The sequence below is a fragment of the Mastigoproctus giganteus genome, chromosome 9, assembly GCF_048544385.1.
Source record: "Mastigoproctus giganteus isolate SK-2022 chromosome 9, ASM4854438v1, whole genome shotgun sequence".
NCBI classification, from domain to species: Eukaryota; Metazoa; Arthropoda; class Arachnida; order Uropygi; family Thelyphonidae; genus Mastigoproctus; species Mastigoproctus giganteus.
The window spans coordinates 20,434,611-20,441,603 of record NC_143583.1 but is presented as its reverse complement, the minus strand read 5'-3'; the positions used below and the strand labels follow the sequence as shown (position 1 = coordinate 20,441,603).

Here is a 6,993-nt window from a genome sequence, read left to right as displayed (position 1 = left end):
CATTTTCAATGTTAAAAACAATTTCTGCTTTCTTATGATTGAAAGAAGTAGGTTCGTTAGACATGTAAGAATTTAGAAAGTAATTTCAATGAAATTAGAATATTTTTTACCGATAATTTTTATTACTATGAGGTCGCGTATGATGCTGTTTTATGATTATTTCTTTTAATTTTAATTTTCACGTAATGTACGTAATGTATCTTTAATGCTATCTAAAACGCAAGTAATGGAAACTTTCTTTAGCCGATCGCTCCCAAGTTAAACGAATTATGGCTGTGCAGCTCCATGTCTGTGAAAATTGCAGCACTGCAAATGATCGCAGTGTTTATCCCCATAAAGTAAATTACTGAAAGGGCCATTATTGAAAATGGACACCTTCACAAATAAAAGATGAAGTCATACAAAGTCATTTCGCTAAAGTGTTCCTTGGGAACTGCGCAGTCAACAAAAACATTAAAAATTTAAAGAAAAATCTTCCATTTAACTCCCGACAATTTGGAAGCTACTGCGAAGAGGGATGCCCATAGTGAGATTGTTCCCTCCCTCACTGCCCTTTATCGTTTTCCCTTTTTAATAGAAGACTAGGAACGGTAATGAAATATTTTACTCAGACAATAGCATCTTGGAAAGGTTGCAAACATTTCCCATTACCAATAAACAACTGCTTGATGGCTTCAAATAAGGGACAAAAGACGTGCAGTCGTTTCTAGAGTTTTTCTGTTTAGCAGCTCGTTAAAGGTACCTTTCTACTAAATTTCCACATTCCTTAGCTTCCAGTAATCCCATATATTGTCTCCTGAAGAAAGGCCAGTCAGTGGTTTGTCTTTATTTTCGTCTTGTTTAGAAAATATCTCATAGGATCAAAGTCTACATGAAGGATTTCTGATAAACATTTTAGACATTAAAATAAAAAAAATATATTTTGATACATAATTCAAAACAGATCCATTATGGCTGATAGAATAATTATTATATCATAATAATCCGAATTAACAGCACTGGATCTGGTAGTTTGTACTTCAAAGATGGCGCTGGAAGGCAATGCGAACTCATGTTACTTTGGCTCGTGGAAAGAGAATATCTAAAAACAAACCCATTGTATTTTAATAAATATTTAGGAAAAGACAATTTGTTTGTTCTCTCTCTTCTATTAGGAATTCAAATGGAAGTAAATTGAATAATAAATAAATTTAAGTCTTGCTAACATAATCTTTTCATAATAACATGACCGCGTATTAAAAATGAAATGAATTCAATTTTGCTTAAGATAAGTCAATTTTCAACTCTTAAAAAATATACGAGTATAATGTTCATTAATTTTAAAATAAAGAAAAACAATTCAGCGAAACCAATTTATGTTTAATTTACAATGAGATAAAAGCTTTTATCTCTCTGAAATAAAGTTTTAACCCCAATGAATGTTTTATTACTATGAAAAGTGAAAAGGAAATCTATGGACTCACTCATAAACGACAAGCAGAGAGCAATTTCTCTTAAATTAGTTTGGTTGTAAATATAAAACAACCTGAAAATAAAAAGTCTATAAATTTGATTTTGATCGAACATAAATACAAAATTTATTGCCGAAATACAAACATGGTGATTTTATAAGTCAACATAGACGAGTGATTATTCTATTTAAAACTGAAAAATGTACATTTATATCATAATCCAATTGAAATTTATAAAATACATACCGTTTAATAACCTGTTAATTCCTGCTTTTAGATAATGGAGGATAAATGTAATTTTGTTACTGCCTCTAGTACGTTTAATATTAAATTTCTTTATTGCTGTTCTCCTCAGGGAAACGTGGCCACGAGTTAAAAAGTAAGTTATTACCATTTGCCAGGAGTGGGGTTCGAACCCACGCCCTCTTACGAAGACCAGATCTTAAGTCTGGCGCCTTAGACCACTCGGCCATCCTGGCACAGATAACCATGGAAAAAAGCACAGAATGGCATTCAAAGTTTTAAACTATCTGAAAATGAGAGACACTGAAACCAGGAGAATATAATACTTCTCAACATTTTTATAGCTTTTATAATTCACTGCTGAACTTTTTCGTAACTCATATTCCAAGGTCTGATTAATAATTACTGAATATCAAATTTAAATAAAGAATAAATGAATTTAGTGAACAGACAGGCTTAACAATTAATGCCAAAAAAGACCAAAACTATGGTCTTAAGCAAAAATACCTGGCCTAGAATCAAAACAAGTGAATCGAACAAGCGAGTAGCTTTAAATATCTATGGAAGATCTTTACAAATAATAATGACCAAGGCATAGAAATTAGAAGCAGAATCGATATGGCCAAAGAGGTATTTAAGAATATGAAGAACTTCCTCTGTGACACTAAACTGGATTTCCAGAAAAGATATCTAATGGACAAATGCTACACAAGGAGCACCCTCCTATATGGATGCGAAACCTTCGAGATATCGACGCTCAGAAGAACACTCAAAGTTCCATGGGCAGATCGGGTCACCAATGAACGAGTCTTTACGAGGACAAGGACTACAAGAACATTGCTAACTGCCATTTCAAGGAGAAAGATTACATACCACAGGCGTATTATAAGAGGCTCTCAATATGACCTGCACAGACTAATCCTGCAAGGGAATATTAAGAGCAAAAGAGCAAAAGGAAGACAAAGAAAAAAAATTGCCTTAATAACATCAAAGAATGGATAAGGGATCTAACGATACAAGAACTATTTCGCAAAGGAAGAGACAGAGTTGGCTGGAAAATGTTCAACGTTCAAATTGAACATGGAACCTGAAGAACAAGAAGAAATTAATTTAATTAATGAATTATTAATAAAGTAAATCTTTATATGAAGTGCATGAGATGTGATCAAAAATATCGGAGACACTGTTTCTGAAATTGCGGTTCCGTACCGAGTTGAACCTTGTTGCAATGTGACCTAGAGATGACCGCGAAATACTCATTTATCTGTAATCAGTCTGAATTAGTGCGAGGTGAATAGGGAGTGCTTGGTGTGTTTTCTAGTATTTTAAAATGAGTGATTTTAAGGAGTAGTTAGGCGCTATGCAGGCAGAAGTGAGGCCAAAACAAAGACGAGTAATTTTTTGGTTACTCCGAGGTCGCCAAAATTCTCTGAGGGCCAAATCTGTACGTGGATTAGGTTGGCCATCACTTATAAACAATATCTACCATGCTTGGTGTATTCCAAAAGGCATGCGCACTACATTTTGTTAGTCTTGTCTGGAAACTCGTGAAATTTTGAAGGAAAACAATTAATTTATGCAATCAAATTGGCACGGTGCAATTTAAATAGTGGTTGATAAGTCAAAATAGTTACCTAAAAATTCTCAATGCAAAAAGATTGAGAAAATAGAGAAGTTTCACTGAGACTAGCTGCAAATGATTGATTGTCCTGCCGTTTTTTGATAAGTGGAGGATCATTTACGTTTTTTCAGAGAGCCTCATCCATAACGCCCGTAATGACTGAGATCAAATGAGTGCACATCTAATGGATGGGGAAACTGGAGACCCAGCTTTATACTCAGCTCTTTAATGCAGTACTTAGAATAATAAACATAATTCTTAGGATAATAAATAACATTTCACAATTTCGAACCATTTCTTATCGTATTAGGAAGATAAATGGTTTTATAATAATACATATACTGCAGTACCAAAAGTTGCGTAGCATCTCTCTCTCTCTAAGTATTCATATACAAGCATTATATTGTTCATTTCATAAATTTCGTTTTGAATTAATGCGCCCTTTTATGAATTCATTGAGTCAAAAGCCCATCAGTTATGTTCTTATTATTTTCCATTATTCTTTCCGTGTTTAAACCAATGAAACACCAAGGTATTTTAATTTTATTGTAATTTTCTTTTACCTCAGTCTTTTCGAGTTTACTAACGGATCGCAATGGAAATCACCCCCCCCCCCCGTACCCATCAGGATATTGTATAAACCTCTCCCTTATATGTATTGTAAATTATTTTATATTAACCTGCAAACACAAGAATTTTAAATAAGTGTTGCGTATAATTTGAGTTTATGCCATATTGATTTTGATGATGGACTGTGTTGAAACCATTTCCTTGAGGACATCTTTAAGGACTGAATTTCACATATGTACAATAAATTTGGTTTCAATACGACCATAAACACAAGTTCAAACGGATGGTACAATATTTAAGATGTAAGTGGTTGCATCTTGTTTTGAGATGGCCGCATGTCATCTTTAAAACATAAGATTTTCTAGAATTAATTAAATTAAATTGATTATCCCTCTATGCATTAAAAAAAGTATTCCTCCTAGTGATATTTATTCGAGTCAATGGGAGAAGAGGGTGGGACACTTATATCATTACAAATGAGGGGTAAATAAAATCATTGTTGTTTTTCATTGAAAGAAACTGCCTCAATAACGTTCGCTAACCTCGTGTACGTGCTTTACTCTGTAATGATGTTCCATTGTAATGTCAGCTGATTAAGGGACCCGATATAGCTTGTTTATTTGTAAATAGTTTAGTATTTAATAAGTATTTTAAATATTTGTATAGTTTGTAAATATTTTAGTTAAATATTTCAACCCTGCTCTTTCGGACGCAACGATATTCTTCATGCATTATGGAACCCGAAGCAAAAGGCCTTTTCCTAAGTGACCTATGTAAAAGCAGGTAAATAATTACGGTGATATTTATTCCACCTTGAGAATGCCGCGTGGTGGGAGGTTGGGTAGCCAATGGGAAAAGAGGGATGCGGGTCACGTGGTACAAGCGGGCGGGAAAGTTACGTCACTGCAAATCCACAGGTAAATAATTACATAGGTCATTTCCTGAGATATCGATCAGTGCTTTTCGACAGGTGTGTCTTTTACCTAGAAAATATTTGACTTTCTCCATCATACCTCTGCATTTTACGTAGAAAAGAGTGCGCCGGGGTTGGCGAGGAAAACGAGCAGGGAGCGGATCTCCCTAGTTACTATTATTATTATTAATTCTCCTTGATGGGGTTGCACCCTGTGACGGTACTGGTACCAAGTGCACAGGGTGGTTGTTATGTCTGGTGTTACTGTTGGTTGAGAACTGTGACTGTCCTACAGGAAATCAGAATCCTGAACACCTACAGGTGTTCAGGATTCTGATTTTCTGGGTTCTTTTTAGGGTATCTCTGGGAAAGCTATTGCTGCTAGGCTGTTATTTAGGGTCCTTTAGCACCATACCGATGGTTGACACGACGATACGATCGGTATCGTCGTGACTTGTTGCATCTCTTTGATCTCCTGGCTTAAGTCTGTGTATTCCTGATCTCTTCCTCGTGGGTTTTCTGGAGATTGCCAGATTTGGACACCGCTATGTCCATCGGATAGGTAACCTTTTCCTTCTTGTCGACAAGGGTTATGTCCGGTCTGTTGTGCGGGATTGTCTTGTCCGTTATTGTGGCGAGGTCCCAGTACAGCTTGTGGGTTGGGTCGCTAGTACGGTCCGGGGTTTGTACTTGTAATGCGGTATACTTTCTTTGATAAACTGATATTTCTCAGCTAGCTTCTGATGTATTATCCTGGCTACCCGGTCGTGTTTAAAAGTGTATTCTGTTTAGGTAATCACCTTGCATCATGCGGTAATGTGTTGAATTCTCTCTGAGGCCAAGTGGCATCATAGATTTATTATCTGACACTCCTGGCTCCTTTTCGATGTTTTTTCTATAGCTTCTGGTGTTGATTACCTGGTCTTGAATGGCGAGCATGAATCCTTCAGTCTCGGGGAAGAGCGTACCGCTTGTGAGCCATGCATTGGAAGCCATTTTATCTATGTGGTCTTGATGGAGGACATTGTAGTGTCTACGATGGAGTGTCTTCTTCGCACATCTTTCTAGCTTTGTCTGGGGGGAGACTCGTCGCTTGGGTTCAGTGGGGTATGCCGCTTGTTTATCTTCCTTATGGCCTAGTAGAGTGCTGTTGTGTTTTTCTGAAAGTGTTCCTTCAGGTTAGCTATCGCTGTCTTCTGTTGCTCGATGAGGTTTGTCAGGCTTCTTTCTCCTTATTTCCGAGCTACTGTCAGTCTCTCCACGGCTGACTTCGGGTGGTGTTGGCGGCTTTTGGTCCTGATTATCCTCGTCTATCTCATGATATCTTCTAGCTCGGTGTTAGTCCAATCTACGATCCCGAATATGTTATCACTGGAGCTGCATAGGTGTTTATGGTTTTAACTGTGTTCCCTCCGTTCAGCTTTGCTTTCAGCAGGCTTCTGAGTCTTTGATGGTATTTTTCGGTCAGGCAGGCCTTGATTTCCTTGTGCTCTAACTGCTGAGCTTGCATCATCCCCAGGTATTTGTAGGTCTCTCCCTCTGTCATGGCTTCGATCTCTTTACCAATCTGCAGCTGGTAGTTTCGGCTGACTAATTTCCCCTGATGCAATCATCCGGTCTTGCATTTCATCGACGGGACTCAAACTCAGGACTTTTCCACCCGATGTGGAGAGGACGGCGATCTAACCAACTGTGCTACCCATGAGGGCGTGTGGATTGCTGGTTGGGTGCTAGACGGAACCACAGTGGACTTTGAGCATCTCTCTGAAAAATTTCTCTTGTGATGGGGATCGGTCTGGTTGTGATGCTCTCAACCTTGATGGGAATACTCCATTTCTCGGCGCCTCCGTAGCCAGGTGGGAAGAAGCAGCAGTGTGTAACGCACGCTTCTTGATTAGACCGGGGTTCGATCCCGTCACCACCAAATACGGGGATGCGGAAAGATCAGGGAATGATCACCGCATATTCCCGGAGCAATATGGCCTTAGTTGCTAATGCTCCTAAAAACCAAATAACAACAAACTCCATTTCTCCATGGCTGCTTCTAGGAAATTTGTTACTTTCGGATTACCTTTGCAGATCTTCAGCGTCTCTATTAGCCAGCTATGGGGCACAGAGTCGAAGGCCTTGCGGTAATAGATGTAGGGCGTGTACAGATTTCGGCTCTTCTTGTCAATTATTTAGTAAATTTATGG

At 37.8% G+C, this 6,993-nt stretch overlaps 1 non-coding gene across 1 annotated transcript; it reads right to left on the bottom strand.

Annotated features, from left to right (window-relative positions):
• Nucleotides 1-1,846: 1,846 nt before the first annotated feature.
• Nucleotides 1,847-1,930, bottom strand: TRNAL-UAA (transfer RNA leucine (anticodon UAA)). Its single transcript has one exon. It is a non-coding gene; the product is annotated as a tRNA-Leu (tRNA).
• Between the last annotated feature and the right edge of the window lie 5,063 nt (nucleotides 1,931-6,993).